The sequence below is a fragment of the Sphaerodactylus townsendi genome, linkage group LG01 (genome assembly GCF_021028975.2).
Source record: "Sphaerodactylus townsendi isolate TG3544 linkage group LG01, MPM_Stown_v2.3, whole genome shotgun sequence".
NCBI lineage: Eukaryota > Metazoa > Chordata > Lepidosauria > Squamata > Sphaerodactylidae > Sphaerodactylus > Sphaerodactylus townsendi.
The window spans coordinates 1,729,272-1,749,233 of NC_059425.1; positions in this window are offsets into that span (position 1 = coordinate 1,729,272).

Genomic DNA, 19,962 nt, shown 5'->3' on the forward strand with positions numbered 1-19,962 from the left:
GGCAGAGCTGGGAATCAAACCCGGTTCCTCCAGATTAGATACATGAGCTCTTAACCTCCTACGCCACTGCTGGAAGAGAAGTGAGGAAGGGAAGAGAGTGGGGTGGCATGCAAGGGAGGGGAGGCAGGGGCCCCAGCATCTTGATATGACCCACCCACCCTAGTGGAGGGAAAGGGAAGGGAGAGAGGGGAAGGGGTGGTATGCAAGGGAAGAGCAGTGAGGGAGGTAAGAGAGTGAGGGGCTACATGCAAGGGTTGGAAGGGAGGGGCCAGGCACCCTACATTCCCTGAATACTGCGGTTACAGTTAAGAAAACCAGGCACGCATTACTCAGGAGTAAGCTCGGTACAGTAACCGTGACATACTTTGAATGGCTGTGTCGCGCCCCTCAGAGGGTTTCCTCAGAAGCGACACCCATTGCCACCAACCAAACTTACTCCTAGGTAAAGGATCATGACCAGCCAGCCTAGATGTGTGGGAGGGGTGCCTTTCCATTCCCCCCCCCAAGGAATGTGGGCACACACATCACTGACATCACAGAATATCAGCCTGCACTTTTCCATGAGCATGTACTGCTGGCCTCTGCAATTGATTTGCTGCTACTGTTCCTTTCCCATTTCACCACAATAAGCCACAGCAACACCCTGCTAGAACCAAAATAAATTTACATGATTTTCCCCCAGTGATTCACCAAATGTCCCCATTTTTTCCATGGGAAAACTTGAGAAAACTCTGCCTTTTTAGACTATACATTTGGAAAGAGTGAACTGATTTTAAGACATTTTTTTCCCCTCACTTACTAAGGGAATATTTCATAGTAGGGTTTTTTTAGTGTTCCCCCAAAATTTCCATTAAAAAACAGAAAAAAAAATCTGAGGACCCTTTCATGCTATCCATTCTGTTTGCAGGGTTAAAAAAAAACCTTGCTTTAAGCATTACACTTATTCTGAAAGAGACAATATTCAATAGGAGGATTTATCAGTGCTTCCATGTGCTGAAAAATTGGAAAAAAATGTCCTTAGAAAAGTCCTCCCCATTTCTTTACTCCAGTCCAAATCAGGACTTTACATCACCAGTGCTGTAGAGGTCAAGGTAGAGAAGAAGAAGAAGAAGAAGAAGAAGAAGAAGAAGAAGAAGAAGAAGAAGAAGAAGAAGAAGAAGAAGAAGAAGAAGAAGAAGAAGAAGAGGAGGAGGAGGAGGAGGAGGAGGAGGAGGAGGAGGAGGAGGAGGAGGAGGAGGAGGAGGAGTTTGGATTTATATTCCCCCTTTCTTTCCTGCAGGAGACTCAAAGGGGCTTACAATCTCCTTGCCCTTCCCCCCTCACAACAAACACCCTGCGAGGTAGGTGGGGCTGAGAGTGCTCTTAAAAGCTGTGACTAGCCCAAGGTCACCCAGCTGGCATGTGTGGGAGTGTACAGGCTAATCTGAATTCCCCAGATAAGCCTCCACAGCTCAGGCGGCAGAGCTGGGAATCAAACCCGGTTTCTCCAGATTAGATACACGAGCTCTTAACCTCCTACGCCACTGCTGCTCCCTGAGGAGACAATAGCCATTTGAATAGCATTAAGAAAAGCTAACTATGCCCCTTGGTGGAGAAAAGTGCCGTCAAGTCATATTTGACTTAGGATGACCCCATAAGGTTTTCAAGTAGAGAGACACTCAGGGGTGGTTTCTCATTGCTTACCCCTGCATGGGAGGAGAGCTCTGAGAGAATGGTCACTGGACCAAGATCTCTCTGAGAAGTTCATGTAGAGAAGTGGGAAATTGAATCCAGTTCTTTAGATTAGAGCCCACTACCCTTAATCACTACGCCACGCTGGCTCTCGAATTATGCCCCTGAGATCCTTCGAAAGCAAAAATTAAGATGGCTGAGCACAAACAGGTGACTGTAAAACAAGCACTAGTTCAGTATTGCTGCTCAGTATTGCTGCCGGCAGCCGTACAGTGTCTGAGGCAAAGAAAGTCTATGTTTGCTACCAGTATCAGCTATGAGAGGTTTTTTTTAACTAGAGAGGTCTGGGATTGAGCCAGTGATCTGATTCACCTGCAACACCTTGCTCATTACTAACTTGAACCTCCCTTGGTCCTGCTGGTGTGAGACACGATATATAGTCTCCTACCGGGTTTCTGTGCTGGAGTGGAATCCCTGCCTTCTACTGCTTCATGTGCTTCTTAAGATCGTTAGGTAACGTAACACCCTGCTGCTTCCCAACTCCCTCTCTGTCCTCCCACCTACTTTTCCAACCTTTCTATATACTAGAAACTTGTATGTATGTGCCCTTACATCTTACTGTATATATGCTTTTAAAACTAAATATTTATATAAATATTTTAAAACTCAATTTGGACTCTTGCATTACTCTGCGGAACGCTCCTTGCCAATTCCTTCCCCGTATACATAGTCTATAAGATCCCCTCCTAGCCGCCTCTCGCATTGCCAAGTCGAGTATTCGTTCCCCTTTGCTATTTTAAAACATATGTGTACTGTTACACTCTTAGCAGCTGGTGGAGATTCCCTCGTAACAAATTCATAACCCCTGTTAGGCTGGGTAACAGATTTGTTCCTCAGCCAAAGTCCATTTCTATGAACACCGAAGACTTCCTCAGAAGATGTCCTCCAGTATCTGAGATGTGTACACGTATCTTAATTGAAACAGGTTACTGGAATGACCCTAACCCAAACCTGTGCATTAACCCCTTTTCTGATCCAGCTGGACTGTTTAATGTTTATTTTTTTAAAAAAAAAATTAAGCAAAACCCCCAAAAATAACATCATGATGCGGAGTAAGATTTATTTGTAATGAAAAAGGGATTTGTCAAAACATTTCTCCATTAAGAAATTTTCACAAGTCAAAGCTCAAAGGAACATAAAGGAGTGAGCAGCTTCCCTAGAACAATATTTTAGAAGAGAATGCCACCAGTCTAGTTTTACATTACAGTCTAGCTTTACATTACAACCAAATTTCCTTTTTAAAAGCCTTTTTTTTGCTCTGAATTAACAATTCAATTAGGTGCAAATTTTGTGGACAGAGTTCATCAGTCTTGTCTTCTCTGCTCTTCACTCTCTGAAAAAATAGTGCGTAAAAGAACCTTACAGAAATAAAATAGAAATCAACTTCTCCTGGGAAACACCAGAAGCAGAATACAAACAAGTGAAGAAATTCAGACTGAAAATACATGAAAGTGTCTAATTTTCAGGAATGCTGAAAGCGCCTTTGGTTATACTGACATCAGGTGGAGTGGAGGGTACTCGATGCCCCTAACCCAGGCCTGCCTTCTCCTTCATGGGTTCTGCCATTGCCATCTTTACTATGCATGTAGGACTTATTGACAGGGTAAGCAGGCACTGCCTCGACGCCCGACGATGACACTGCTTCTGCGGCCAAGGCCGTAACGGCGCCCGAGAAGACTGCTTCCGAGAGCACTGGCCCCAAGTGCACCACCCCCACGAGTAAAACTCCCAAGAGCACCATGTGCAATGGGAGATCCACCATAGCTAACTGCACATGGAGTGTTGCCTCCCACAGAAACTGGTTCGCCGGTCGCAGAGAGGATGGGTCCTGGGATGGTCATGACAACGGGAGGTGGCTGAATGACAACTTCTGCCGGTGGAATCTGGTTGATGCAGGAAGGCTCGACCCCTGAGAGTATACCAAGGCTAGCTGAGGGCACACCGGCTCCAACTGCTCCATAGCCATAGCCATGGCTGATACCACCAAGGCTGCCATAGCCGAGACCGGCTGATCCAAAACCAACTACTGGAGAGGAGGCACAGGATGGAATGGCATACGCTGGTCCACAGTAAGCCATGCCGAGCTATGAAGACGAGTCTGGAAGTAGACAAGAGGAGGACGGAATGTGTATCAGGTGAAAGAAATCCTGTGGGACTTAGCACGGAGATTGTTACCATACTGCTGCAATGGAAGGAATGGCACCCACACATTCCAGATGATTAAAAAGAAACAAGTCAAATCTCTTTTTGAGCATGGCCTCCTTCGATGCAGCGCTTTATCCCTTGAATGTTCTGACATGATTTTTGTAGGAGTGCTGCCTTTGCGTGTAAAGATTATGCCCCAACCATTATCTTTTCAATTTTCAGCATCTGGGGGAGAACTGGCTACTCTAAGGCCCCTTCTGCACACGCAAAATAATGCTTTTTCAAACCACTTTCACAACTGTTTGCAAGTGGATTTTGCTATTCTGCACAGCTTCAAAGAGCACTGAAAGAAGTTTGAAAGTGCATTATTCTGCATGTGCGGAATGAGCCTAACCCTGAGAGGAGAGAAAAACTTCTTTGGGAAAGAGTTCATGTTTCACATAAATAGCATCTGAACTACGTGAGGGAGTTGGGTGGGTGATAATATGGAAACCTCAACCCATTCCCAAGATCTTCCCCTCCAGGATTCTTCAAGTGCTTCAAGAGTTATGTCCCCTGTTTCAATTATAAGAGACTTTAAATGGCTGTCAATATTTGGTTCATCCTGTAGGCTTTTCCACCATGCTCAGTTGGCTTTCCATGCATTTTTTTAATTGTATCATTTGAATATTCCATTTTATATTAATACTCTTCTTCATTCGTTTTCAGACAATACATTTTCCCCTTTCTCCCCGCCCCCCTGTATTTCTTCATAACTTTATCAAACACATTTTTTTCCTGAGGAGCTAACATTTAATATCATATGTTTTTGCTTACCATGGGAGTCCCTTGAGTATGTAGTTAGTCTTACCTTAACTGAGGATGTTCCATTTCTGCAGTTTTCTTCATAGACACTCTGACCAGATAGTCTGCTACTCTATATCTACAGTTAAATCTATAGATGTGTTCAGTGGTGGGATCCAAACATTTTAGTAACAGATTCCCATGGTGGTGGGATTCAAACTGTGGAGTAGCACCAATGGGGATGGGCGGGGCCCAACGGGGGCATGGCGGGGCATTCCGTGGGTGGGGCATTCCTGGGCGGGGCTGTGACAAGGATGCAGCCATTGTGCCGGTCCAAGTCTTACCAAAATTTATACAAATACATTTGTTCCAAGCCTACCAAACGTGCCCCCCTTTTTTCTTGCACTGCTGTCCTTTTTCAAATTAAGTTTTATTCTTGGATGCTGAGGTCAATGTACAAATTTTGGCAGCATGTGCTCAAGGCTTTTAATAACTATAGTTTTCAAATACTTAATAGGATTGCCTCATTGGTTATGTTGAATGCCTCAGAATGTGAATTTTTAAAAAAATTAAATGAAAATGTTTCGAGGGTAGAAAATAATGGAGTAAAAATAGGAGAGGCTCCCTTAAGAACATTCAGATTTCCCCCCCTAAAGATTCACTTGACATTTCTGTGGTGTTTTGCTCAAGCAGTTATGCCAAGTGAATGGCTATGTTTGTTACAGCTGTGGCTCCCGGTCTTTTTTCACTCACATACCTTTTGAAGAAGAAGGAGGAGGAGGAGGAGGAGGAGGAGGAGGAGGAGGAGGAGGAGGAGGAGGAGTTTGGATTTATATCCCCCCTTTTTCTCCTGCAGGAGACTCAAAGGGGCTTACAATCTCCTTGCCCTTCCCCCTCACAACAAACACCCTGTGAGGTAGGTGGGGCTGAGAGAGCTCCGAGAAGCTGTGACTAGCCCAAGGTCACCCAGCTGGCATGTGTGGGAGTGCACAGGCTAATCTGAATTCCCCAGAGAAGCCTCCACAGTTCAGGCGGCAGAGCAGAGAATCAAACCCGGTTCCTCCAGATTAGATACACAAGCTCTTAACCTCCTACGCCACTGCTGCTCCCTGTTTTGGCAACAAAATTCCCTAAAACTGTAACCCTATATTAGACAACCTATTATGTAGTTTTTTTTCTCACATATTCTTAAATGCTCTGGTGTATAGCCCTGGGGTACATGTAGCCCAGGTCGGGAACCACTGTGTTACAGGAAAAAGAAATATGTGTCCCGTGACATCTTAAAAGACTCATACATTTTTATTGTAGTGTAAGCTTGCCTGGGCTAAAGCCAACTTCTTCAGACATAATAAAATGTAGAGGAGTTAGATTTGAGTCTTGTGGGATTTTAGAGCCTTACAAGGTTTTGGGGGCATGATCCTGGGGAGTTTTGGCTCTCCAAAGTTCATGTTAGGATGGGATATTTCAACTCAGATTGAGGGGAAAGTACCCATATGAAGCCAATATAAATTATATCTACAACCTGTGAGGCTGATGAAGCCATCGAAAAATGTGGATTAGGCGCAATGCGTTTTCCTCCTTGTGTTAAAAAGAATTTGGACTTATGCCTGTGCACAATTTTGGACTTCTCATTGAATACGTACAGAATACTTACCTGAGTGGATTCATATAAAATGTTGATGAACCAAGATGGACTGAATATATTTATGTATATACATGTTTTCGCATTGACTGACTACTTACCTTAAGGATGTTGAACTGATGGGACAGTATGAACTAAATACTTACCTGAATTAATACAGATGACCCTGAATCTATTTGTTATAGTTGTTAAAAATAAGTTGAAATAAATTCATGTATATAGATATACGCATTTGAAATATTAGTTATAGCCAGAGTGCAACAGTAGTGGTAGTTCTATTATTATTATTAATATTTACTATTGCACCCCCTTTTCTTATGTGAGTCTCCAAAGTCCATGCCATGGTTTCAAAGGTCTCAAAGATACTGGCTAGACTCAACTCTATCTGTTCTACTGAAGACCAACACAGCTCCTCTCTGAAAATATGAGCAGAAAAAATTGGCTTCAGTTCACAAAAGTTTGCATCTGTTTTTGTTAATGCCAATGCACTACAGTTCCTCCTTTTGTAACAATAACAGATCTCAAACTGAAGCCTCCAAATTCAGTCTTTTTCTGAAGCCATTTCTTGCAAATATCTCTCAATCTCATGGCACGATCCTGCACATAGACTTACCGATAGACCCATACAGCACAGCTTGGATAAAAAAAGTCATGGAAGGTGACAGACCTCTCCAAATTCAGGCTTACCTGATTCCCGAGGACAGAGGAGATGAGAGGAAGAGGAAGAGTCAGGTGAAGTTGTTGGTGAGCTTCTTCACAGTATCCTTTTATACTTCCAGGAGAACCATCTGTGATTAAGCTTCAGAGTTTTGTGCCTGAAGTCTTAATTAGTTACAGCATCACATTTCAAATTACTTTAATAGCTGTAAAATAGTAAGGCAAAAAAGAAAAGAAAAGAGCTGCTGTCAGCTTCATATAATGCCACTTGACTGTCAGGACCATGCCCGTCAGTACCTTGATGTCTTGCCCGTCAGTACCTTGATGTGAATTGTAAATGTTTCCCTGTTTCCCTCTTCCCTTCCTGGCAATCTCCGGCGGCACCAGCCCCTGTTTGGGTGAGGGGCGAACCTCAGCATGAGGTGGAAGAAGTCCTAGACCAGTGGTGGCGAACCTTTGGCACTCCAGATGTTATGGACTACAATTCCCATCAGCCCCTGCCAGCCTGGCCAATTGGCCAGGCTGGCCGAAGCTTGATAAGAATGATAGTCCAGTCAACATCTGGAGTGCCAAAGGTTACGCCTCCCTGATTCCTAGACTCTCAGGTGCATGCGTGACCAGCTTCCAGCCACCCTGATCCAGCGTGGACCCATTTCCTGGCAGGGGACAATGAATGGAATTACGATTTCAAACATGTTGGGCCCCTAAGCGCTTGAGTGAAGGCGTTTCACGGGCTTATCCCGATTGACCGAAAGGGGGGGGAGGTCTTAAGGGGGGGCAGAATGTCAGGACCATGCCTGTCAGTGCCTTGATGTCTTGTTTCCCTGTTTCCCTCTTCCCTTCCTGGCAATCTCCTGGCGCCAGCCTACCTTCAAAGAGGTGTGAAAGGTTCCCAGGTCCTTTGAAGCTCTGTAGTTTAATTGTAGTAGAAACTGTAGTAGACATTTGTCTACTACAAATTTGTCTCTGTAGTGTAATTGTAGTAGAAACTGTAGTAGACACATTTGGTGTGGGGTGAAACGGGGGGGAGGGGTTAAAGGATATAGGTCCTGGATCTGATCTCTCTAGCTCAGATCCTGCTTTACATTGTTACTCTTCGCATTACCTGGAATAAACTGCTTTTGGACTTTCCGACGGTCTCTGTCATTTCCACGTTTGAGAGTCTGACATTGACCTTTTCAAAAGTCTGTCTTTTTCTCTTAGGGTTTTTTTTAAAAAATGGGGACTTTCACTTTACCCAGTTTGGTGTGGGAGTTGATGCCATGATAAAAGGAGCCACAGAAGCTTTGGAAATTGCTCCCATATGGAGTAGCTAAATCTCTGCTGTGGGATAATTTTATTTTAAGCTGTAAGATTGCCGTACAAAAAACCTCGAGTTGAATTGGAGTTTTGATCTTTCTCTTCTGTGTAATGGTGCATAAATGTGCTTTCCACCTTATGGGCTGACTTGCCTGATTGAAAATATCAAAAAGAAAGAAAGAATGTGTAGTGTGACTCATCCTGCCGATGGAGGACCCTTTGGTTCTCTGATACTAATTGGATGGTGATACCTGGCTCCAAGGACAATTGAATTCCACCTGAGCCAGGGCTTTTTCGGCTCCAGCGCCTACCTGGTGAAATTCCCTCCCAGTGGACATCAGTGCTCTGCTGGATATAAACCAATTCAGCAGATTCTGAAAGACCGAGGTGTTTCACCAGCCTTACACCTGAAGCCACTCGGTCATACTCTGCCATACTGACCCCTGAGATGTTTGCTGAATTGCCATCCGAGAAATTTTATAGAATGGTTTAGTATGTTTTAACTGTAAACCTATGTAGTGTTTTATTTATTTATTTATTTATTTATTTATTTATTTTATTTATTATGAGATTTATAAGCCACCTCACCCCCGACTGCAACTTGTGTTAGCTGCCGTGATCCCCCTCAAAGGGATAGCCCCATCTCCTGTTAGCTCCCATTGGAAACGATGGGGGATGGGGCATCGCCTTTGATGGTCCATAACTGCCCCCCCCCAAACCAAACTTTACCAAACTTGGGGAGAATCATTAGGACAGTCTCCGGGTGATATCCTGAAAGTTTGTCATTTCTAACTTTAAAATTGCACCCCCCTGCAGGCCAAAACGTGTAAAACCACCAAAAATACAAAAAAATTAGAACGGACCCAATTTTTTTGGATTTACCCAAATTTTCGGGCATATCCGAATCGGCTATTAGTGGGATTCGAGCATACAGATCATTTTATGCCCCAAAACATCCAAATCTAAATTTTACCGAATGTTTTGGGTATCGACCAACCCTACAGAAGAGAAAGGTGGGATATAAACTCCTGCTCCTTGTCTGCTTGTTTTAATCATTTCTAGGTTTTTTTTAATTGGAAGTGGTAAAATCTTGGAAGAATTGCTTATACAAGCTCTAGAGAAGTGCAGCAAAAGGCATTAAAGAGAAAGGTGATGAATAAATGGTTTTAATTAATTATTTAAATAAATAAATAGCTGGCTAGCAACATGGGAATATCATTTTAAGGAGAAGACAACACCTGTTTCTCTTGAGAACTTTAGAGGGAGTGACCCCTGCCTCTCCCTCCTACTGTTTTGAAAAGCTGAAATGGCTGTGGGCATTGAGTTATTTACATAACATTGGAGTAGCATAAACTTGGAATACTTGGCATGCTGCTATAAAGTAAGGTAAATAACTCCCTGCCCACAGCCATTTCAGCTTCTCAGAATGCCGTGGGTGGAAGCAAGAGTTCTTCCCACTTTTTCTCTTCTACAGTGTGGTATAGTGGTTGAGAGTGGTGGAAACACTTCTTCACGCAACGTGGGATTGGTGTTTGGAATATGCTGCCACAGGAGGTAGTGATGGCCACCAACCTGGATAGCTTTAAAAGGGGCTTGGATAGATTTATGGAGGAGAAGTCGATTTATGGCTACCAATCTTGATCCTCTTTGATCTGAGATTGCAAATGCCTTAACAACCCAGGTGCTACAAGGGAGCAACAACCCGCAACCAGAAGAAGGCCATTGCTCTCACCCACTAAGCGTAACGTCCATTGGGCGGGATGGAAGCTGCCCAGGGGGCAGACCGTTTAGTCGATGGGGGGCATCACGGGGGATGTAGTCGCGTGCAGAGGTGGGATGCAGCCAACCCGGCTCCCGAGGTGGTTACTCATTTTTTTAGTGCGAGGAAAGGGGTTGCTAAGGGGCTAACCTGGCCCCTCCCCCCCTCCCTCACCGACGCTCCCGCATCCCACCCACCAGGCAAACAGACTTGCAGCCAGCAGCACCTTCAGAGTTCAGGCTGTGAAGGAAGTTGAAGGTAAACAAGGAGGTGGGGAGGCCAGCCAGCAGTCGACTCTCAGCAGTCGACTTTTCCATCTCTCCGCCCTCCCTTCCACACAAGTAGAGACTTTCTGGAGCCAGAGTGAGGCAGGCTACATGCAACACGTGGGTAAATAGTCTGGAGAGAAGCAATTAAAAAAAAAAGGGAAGAGACAATTTGGCTTAGCTTCAAGACTCCAGTGGGTCCAGGGCAATGAGGGACCTTTCCTCAGCTTCAAAGTTTGTTCCTCTCCCTCTGGGATGCAAAGAAACCAAATCCCCTTTCTCTTTCCTCTCTTCTGTCTGCCGCAGAAACGGGCTTTGCATTTTGCTATGGGGATGAAGGAGGGCAGCAGGTCTGGGCTTTCAGTGGTTATGAAACACGGGACGACATTCCTCCCAGTGACCTGCAATACCCAAGCTCTGCAAAGTTTCCCTGAAAATTGCAGCATTAGCCCTCTTTGGAAAGATCCTCCCCTTCCTGCTTTTGTTTTATCCAGATAGACTCTGTCTTTTTTGAGTCAGAAAGGATTAATGACATCAACCCTCTAGTTTTTTGTGATCCATCATTCTTGGGATTCTGGGTTCCATTCAGATTCCCACTGGCTCTACAACCCTGTACACAATCATTGAATTGCTTACTTTGTACTCAAAACAATTTTTTTAAAATATCCCATTTTATTTACACTGTAAGACCCCTTGAGTTCTGCAAAATGAAGGAGGTTAAGAAACATTTAAAATAAATACATTAAAATTAATAAAGAAACTTCCTTGACATTCCTAAAAGCATGTTGCTATTCATTTTTGTTAGTTACAATTACAGAAGGGAGGGGCTACCACCTCTGATTGGGTGGGGACTTGCTGCCAGAGCCTTTGCCAATGGCGAGGGTGGAGTGGGGATGCTGGCAGCTTTGCTTTTGTTCAAGAGCCCTTACAGCAGCCCTTAGGTGGGTGCAAGAGCTGCCAGGTATGAGTTCTGGGCAGGTTGGAGGTCCAGCATCTTTGACTGGATGGTGTTTTGGGGGAGGGATGGTGGGAGGAGGGAGCTGGGGATTTCTGTCCTGCTTCCTGGAGGACATGGAAGCTCTTTTCGGAGTGGTTTCTGTTGGTGAGGAAAATAACGGTTCATTTGGGGGGGACTTTTGTACCTGGATTTCTGTTAATGTAATGGGTCATTCACTCTTTAATTTGTTGTCCTTGCGGGTATTCACAAGGTGAGTAAGCCTCACCTAAACATTCCTACTTTCTGGTTGTGGTGGGTTTCCAGACTGTGTGGCCTTGGTCTGGTAAGATCTTGTTCTAACGTTTCCACCAGCATCGTGGCTGGCATCTTCAGGAGGTGTATCCCAGAGAAACTGGTTATTTGTGGGTTTCTGGGCTGTGTGGCGATGGTCTGGTAGATCTTGATTTCCTAATGTTTAGCCTGCATCTGTGCTGGCATGCTGAAGGTGTATCACCAGAGAAACTGGTTGTGGTAGGTTTCCAGGCTGTGTGTGATGGTCCTGGTAGATCTAGTGAATGAGCCTATAATTGTTATAGTGAATGAGCCTAATGACTTTGTCGTTAATATCGCTTTGATGTATCTGTTGCCTGAGCCTGTATTATTATTGTGGTCGCGGTCGTTTTCCTGTTTGTCACGCTGCTTCACATGCTTTCATTGTTTGTTTGTTGGTATTGAACAATTGTAAACAGCTTTGGTTTCTCTCCCTTACTTAGAACATAAGAACTAGCCTGCTGGATCAGACCGAGTCCATCTAGTCAGCACTCTGCTACGCACGGTAAGCCCACCAAGGTGCCTTTAGGGAGCTCTCATGCAGGAGGTGAAGCAATGGCCTTTCGCGGCTGCTTAACTCCTGACGCCCACCTGGTCTGCTAAAACGACAATCGAGATCAAAGGGATCAAGATTGGTAGCCATAATCGACTTCTCCTCCATAAATCTGTCAACCCTTTTTAAAGCTATCCAGGTTGAGTGGCCATCCACCACCTCCTGGCAACATATTCAAAATACCAATCCTGCGTTGCATGAAGGAAGTGTTTCCTTTTATTAGTCCTAATTCTTCCCAACGACGTTTCGGTTCGTGAACTCTCTGTCAACGATACCCAATACATAATTTTTATGAACTTCGATCATATCCCCTCAGGTGGCTATCTCCAAGCTAAAGGGAGTCCCCAAGCGTACCTCTCCTCATAAGGAGGTGCTCCAATCCCTCAATCATCCTGGATTGCCCTTCTCTGCACTTTTCTGTCTCTTCGATATCCTTGCAGGATGTGGTGACCAGAACTGAACCGCAATTACTCAAAGTGCGAGGAGTGCGCTGCGGCTTTATATAAGGGCATGACCAATCCTTGTAGTTTATTATCAACTCCTTTCTAATTGCTTATCCCCACATTAGAGGTCTGCCTTTTTTTCAAAGCTGCCATGCATTGGTTGACATTCCATGGAACTATCAACTAAGGCGTAAAAAAAATCCCTTTCCTGGTCTGTGACTGATAGCGCGAAACCCGTATGTGAAAATCAATTAATTTGGATTTTTTTGCCCCTATGTGCATCACTTTGCATTTTGCTACGATGAACTGCATTTGCCATTTCTTAGCCACTCACCTAATTTATCAAGGTCCGCTTGGAGCTCTTCGCAATCCTTTGTGGTTTCTCACCACCTACATGGTGGTATCATCTGCAAACTTGGCCACCACACTACCCACCTACTTCCAAGGTCGTTTATGAATAGGTTAAGGACACTGGACCCATAGCGGATCCTTGGAGGACACCACTCCTATATCTCTTCATTGTGAACTTCCATTTATACCCTGCTTTGTTTCCTGTTGTTCCTCCAACCAGTTTTAATCCATGGGAGGACTTCCCCTCTTATTCCTTGATTGCTGAGTTTTTCTCAGCAGTCTCTGGTGAGGAACTTTGTCAAAAGCCTTTTGGAAATCAAGTAGACAATGTCCACTGGTTCCCCCTTATCCACATGCCTGTTTACACCCTCAAAGAACTCTAGTATGTTTGTAAGACAGGACTTGCCTCTGCAAGCCATACTGATTCTTCCTCAGCGGTCTTGCTTCCTACATGTTTAATAAAATTTTATCTCTTAATGATAGATTCTACTAATTTACCAGGAACAGATGTCAAACTGACTGGCCTGTAATTTCCTGGGTCCCCTAAGACCCTTTCTTAAGATTGGTGGCCATCTTCCAGTCTTCAGGGATGGAGGCTGATTTCAGGGGATAAGTTGCATATTAAAGGGAGTGAGAAGATCAGCAATTTCATGCTTGGGCTCTTTAAAGAACTCTTGGATGAATGCAATCTGGGCCAGGGGATTTGAGTGGCATTTGGATTTTATCAATGGCTGTAAGAACTTCTTCCTTATCTACCTATCTTAAGCTAGTTCTTGGATTCACCTCCTAAGAAGCTTGGTTCAGGTGCGAAATTTTCCTCACCCTCTTCTTGAATTGAAGGCGGGGATGCAAAATTGTTCAACTTCTCTGCAATCTCCCTGTCATCTTTTAGCACCTTTTATTCCTTTGTCATCTAACGGACCTACAGCTTCCTAAACTGGCTTCCTGCTTTTTTGATGTACTTGAAGAACTGTTTGTTACTGTAGTGTGATGTTTAAGCGTATCGTTCCTCTCATAATTCTTTTTTTGTCTCCTTGACTAACTTGCTTCTCTTTGCCACCATTTGTGTTCTCTCTGGTATTCTTCATCCAGTTAAGTTGGACTTCCATTTTACCACAAAGACATCTTTTCCCTAATAATTTCCTCAACCTCCTTGGTAACCATGGTGGCTTTCTTTTGGACTATTAACGCCTTTCCAAACCTGCGGAACTACATTCCAGCTGAGCTTTTTGAAGACTTTGTTTTAAACCTCCAAGCATCTTGGACAGTTTTGACTCTCTCTTGATTTTCCCTTTCAATATAGCGCTATCCCCCCCCTCATCTTTGAAAATTTCCCTTTCTGAAGATAGAGTAGCTTTACATTAGTGAGATTTGTCACTTGTTCACATGCAGAGATGCTAGATCTGACAGCATTGTAGTGCAGCTGATTACTATCGGCTCAACAACACTGACTTCCCGCTTTCAGGTCCTGGGTACCACATCCCGAGGAATTAGATCTAGGATCACCTCTCCCTGGTTGGTTCCACAACCATCTGCTCTAAGAATCACAGTCATTTAGCATATCAAGGGAATGTTCTCTCACTTACTACCTTGACCTGAGGATGCATTTTTCCGTTTATATAGGGGATAGTTAAAATCGCCATTACCACTACATTTTACTTTTATTGGCCTCTCTGATTTCTTTTCCATCTCAGAATCTCTCTTGTGCACTTTGGTCAGGGGCGATAATATATTCTAATGTTAAACATACTTCACCCTGATATTGATATCCACAGTGCTTCTGTAGAGGGAATCAGCTCCCCCCTGCATTGTCTATTTTATGTGACACTATGCTCTCTTTGATGTAAGAGGCCACCCCACCCCAATAAACCCTGTCCTATCCTTCCTGTAGGAAGGAAGGCCTGCTTAACCTGGGATAGCAGCATCCACTGGTTCTCCTCATTCCACCATGTCTCTGTAGTGCCCACTATATCAATGTCCCTCCTTGAAAACTCTGTACTCCAGACTCCCCATTTTTTAGTCGAAGGCTTCTACTAATATCATGGGAACACTTGTAGCATATTCTGTCTCTGTGTCCCTAACCTGGGATTTATGTGTTTTCCCTCCTAGCCTTTTGGCAGACACTATCACTTATCACATTGCTGCTTATGCTCGCCTTGTATGTGGTTGATTTAGAAAAACCTCTCTCTGTCTGCATCCCCATAGATACTGTATTTATTCTGAACCGGAAGTCACCTCTGCTCCTATGGCTTTCCCCAGGGATCAGTTTAAAAAGCTGTTCTGCCACCTTTTTAATGTTGGCCAGCAATGGTTCCTCTCTTTGGTTAAGATGAAGCCGTCCGTTTGGCTGGAGCCTGCCTTGTCCCAAAGGTTCCCCAGTTCCTGACAAATCTGCACCCCTCTGCCTTACACCACCTTCTCATCCACACATTGAGACCCTGTATCTCCGTACCCTAGCTAAGCTATAGCGTGGAACAGGTAGCATTTGAATGCCACCTTGAGGGTCCTGGATTTTTAACCTGTTTCCTAGCAGCCTAAATTTAGCCAGAACCTCGGCTGCATTTCCCAATGTCGTGATACCAATGTGGACCACAACTGCTGGCTAGCGCTGTCTAACAGCCTATCTAGGCGAAGCGTGACATCATGGCTCGCCAGGCGAGCCAAGTCTGTCACGGTCATCATGCCACCTCACAAACCCAACTCTCTATTCCTAATGATCAAATCACCCACTACAAAGGGGCCCCACCTCCCGAGGGGGTATCCTCAATCGCGAGAGGATATCTGACTACCAGCGGAAGGGAATTCCATCTAAAGGAGCTTCTTCCACCACCTCGAACTGGCACCCTCTGTCTGGAGCTTATTTCAAAGACTAAGTTATTGTTTTTGTATTTTCTAAAAGTTATTTTCTAAAGCACTTTTCACAGTAAAAAAAAATTTTTTAAAGCATTTTTTTATTTCTGCTGTGTGGCATGGCCCATTGCTGTGCTCAGATTTGTGAGTTGGGGCATATTCTATAATGTGATTTAGAAATGACCTGGTGCAAAAAAAAAAAAAAAATTTGGTGCATTGGTGGGAGGGTGGCCCGTGGAGACATATCCAGGTTTGCCCAGGGCTGGTTGCCTCGTGCAGCCTGCTCTCACCTCCTGCATGTGAGCTCCCAATGGCACCTGGTGGGCCACTGTGAGTAGCAGAGAGCTGGACTAGATGGACTCTGGTCTGATCCAGCTGGCTTGTTCTTATGTTCTTATGACTCTAGTCTGGAGAACTGGGTTCCATTCCCCACTCCTTCACCTGAGCAGTGGACTTATCTGACGAACAGGATTTATTTCCCTGCTCCTACACATGAAGCTTGCTGGGTGAACGTGGACCAGTCATAGTTCTCTCAGAACTCTCTCAGCCTCATCTACCTCACAAGGTGTCTGTTGTGGGGAGGGGAAGGGTAGCAGTTTGCAAGTCGCTTTGAGATTCCTTAATGTTGAGAAGAGCAGGATATAAATCCACATTCTGTTTCTTAACACCCCCCTGACTCTGTTAATGGGCAAGCTACAGGGATCCAACCAGCTTTCTGCCGGGAATTTAAATACCAAAATGATAAGCTGGGCAAATATTTCTATATTTGCCAGCTGCTCAGCAACAGAAAATAAATCTGAAAAAAACCTGTTGGAAAAAAAAAACTCAACTACATCTCTTTTATATTTGCTTTCATGCAGGAATCCAACCTCGAGTCTTCTGAGGAGATAGAAAAAGTGCAGAGAAGGGCAACAAGGATGATTGAGGGACTGGAGCACCTTCCCTATGAGGAGAGGCTGCAGCATTTGGGACTCTTTAGTTTGGAGAGGAGGCGGCTGAGGGGGGATATGATTGAAGTCTACAAAATTATGCATGGGGTAGAAAATGTTGACAGAGAGAAATTTTTTCTCTCTTTCTCACAATACTAGAACCAGGGGACATTCATTGAAAATGCTGGGGGGAAGAATTAGGACTAATAAAAGGAAACACTTCTTCACACAACATGTGATTGGTGTTTGGAATATGCTGCCACAGGAGGTGGTGATGGCCACTAACCTGGATAGCTTTAAAAGGGGCTTGGACAGATTTATGGAGGAGAAGTTGATTTATGGCTACCAGTCTTGATCCTCTTTGATCTGAGATTGCAAATGCCTTAACAGACCAGGTGATCGGGGAGCAACAGCCGCATGAAGGCCATTGCGTTCACATCCTACATGTGAGCTCCCAAAGGCACCTGGTGGGCCACTGGGACAGTAGCAGAGAGCTGGACTAAGATGGACTTTGGTCTGATCCAGCTGGCTTGTTCTTATGTTCTTATATATGTTCTTCTGCAAGCCCATAAGAACAATAAGAACTAACCTACTGGAGTCCAGACCATGAGTCCACATCTAGATCCCACACTCTACTACTACATGATATCCAGAAGTGCCTTTGGAAACTAACGATGCAAGATATGAAAGCAATAACCAGTCTCACTGGGACCAGTGCTCTTTAACTTATTCATAAATGACCTGGAAGTAGGGGTGGGTAGTGTGGTGGCCAAGTTTGCAGATGATACCAAATTATGTAGGGTGGTGAGAACCACAAAGGATTGTGAAGAGCTCCAAGCGGACCTTGATAAATTAGATGATTGGGCTAAGAAATGGCAAATGCAGTTCAATGTAGCAAAATGCAAAGTGATGCACATAGGGGCAAAACATCCAAACTTCACATACACGCTACAAGGGTCAGTGCTGTCAGTCACAGACCAGGAAAGGGATTTGGGCGTCTTAGTTGATAGTTCCATGGGAATGTCCACTCAATGCATAGCAGCTGTGAAAAAGGCAAACTCTATACTGGGGATAATTAGGAAAGTGGTTGATAATAAAACTGCAAGGATTGTCATGCCCTTATATAAAGCTGTGGTGCGACCGCACTTGGAGCCAAAATAAAACTTTTTCAAATGAACTTGACTATTCCATTTTTTTGCATCACATTGTCAAACATTACATAATTTTGGAACAGAAAAGAGGCAAAATCTTGTTTTCTTTAGCACCGTATGTGCGGTGAACCAACAGAAACTAATAAATAATGTTGCCACTAATAGTTGCCTCCGCCCCAGGGATTCCCTTTAAAACTATTGTACATTTGCTTCCTCTGATGCATTGCATTTTCAAGCCACGTTCAAATCCCAAGTTCACCTCAAAGCTAGTTTGTGACTCATTCTTGCAGCTGGATGAAAAGACTCAGATTTTATCTGGATGGACGTACGCCAGCTTCATATCCACACTCTGCCTTCCCAAGCCATTGCCTCAACAACATTTTCTGATGACTGAATGAATGCTAGTTCAACAGCTAAAGAATATGACAATGACAAAAACACTCCTAAGCATCATTTAGTAATATATTAAAATTAACGACAATTTAATTAAATGTATAAAGACATTTGGCTGACCCCCCCTAGGAGCAGCAGTGGCGTAGGAGGTTAAGAGCTCGTGTATCTAATCTAGAGGAACCGGGTTTGATTCCCAGCTGTTATTTACACAGCTCTGCCACCTGAGCTGTGGAGGTTTATCTGAGGAATTCAGATTAGCCTGAGCACTCCCACACATGCCAGCTGGGTGACCTTGGGCTAGTCACAGCTTCTCAGAGCTCTCTCAGCCCCACCTACCTCACAGGGTGTTTGTTGTGAGGGGGGAAGGGAAAGGAGTTTGTAAGCCCCTTTGAGTCTCCTGCAGGAGAGAAAGGGGGGATATAAATCCAAACTCCTCCTCCTCCTCCTCCTCCTCCTCCTCCTCCTCCTCCTCCTCCTCCTCCTCCTCCTCCTCTTCTTCTTCTTCTTCTTCTTCTTCTTCTTCTTCTTCTTCTTCTTCTTCTTCTTCTTCTTCTTCTTCTTCTTCTTCTTCTTCTTCTTCTTCTTCTTCTTCTTCTTCTTCTTCTTCCGAGTCAGCTTGAAGTGTCTTATTTCTCTTCATCCTTCTGAATCAGCAGCCTCTTCTGTTGTTCTGGTATTATACTTAGGTGGTGGTGGAAAGTGTCCTCAAGTCGAAACTGACTTATGGTGATCCTGTAAGATTTTTAAGGCTAGAGGCAAACGTGGTTTGCCATTTCCTGCCTCTGTGTAACAGTCCTAGACTGGGTAGATTGGGCTACACTGGCCGAATTCCCACTGAAAATTTAATCTAGATTCAACCAAGTTTCACAAGAATGGGCACCTTTTCATCCAGGTTCCAACATCCTCACTGCAGCATGTTTCTAGTGAAGACTTCTAGGCCTGCCCCTTGGGGGGTGCCTGCTGTCAGGGGTGCAATTGTTAAGCTAGGAGCACCAAAATTTCAGAGTACCTTTAGGAGATTTTTCTGATGATACCACCCAGGTTTGGTGAAGTTTGGTTCATGGGGGCCAAAGCTATGGACCCTCAAATGTGCAGCCCCCATCTCCTATTACCTCCCTTTGGAAACAATGGGGGATGGGGGCACCCCCTTTGGGAATCCATAGCTTTGGACCCCCTGGACCAAACTTCACAAAAACTGGGTGGTATCAGTAGGAGACTCTCCTGTTGATACCACCCAGGCTTGGTGAAGTTTGGCTCATGGGGGCCAAAGTTATGGACCCTCAAATGTGCAGCCCCCATCTCCTATTAGCTCCCATTGGAGTGTTTTTTAAAAAAGGTGCATATACAAGCAGATCCAAAAAAATCCCATGATAAGGGGGGGAGTGCCGGAAACAGGACTGATCTGTGTTCCGTGGTTCAGCAGTGAGGAGATTGTGAGGAAACTTGGATATTTTGGGTGACTATCCCAGAATTAATCGCCAGTGGGAAATCGCCCCCGACTCATCTAGGTCAGGCCCTCTAGTTTGGATACCCATTTTTTTTAAAAAAAATATTATTTTCACCACATTTCATGAAGTTCTCTGAGAAGTCTCAGCAGAATTGTTGGAAGATAAGCCTCACCCGTGAATGAAAAGTGGCATAGAAGACCTTTTCAAGTCTGGGCTTTGAGGGATTTTTACTGTAATTGCTTCATTTCTGGTAGGCTGTTACAAGTTCAGATTAGCAATCTACCATGTTCACCTT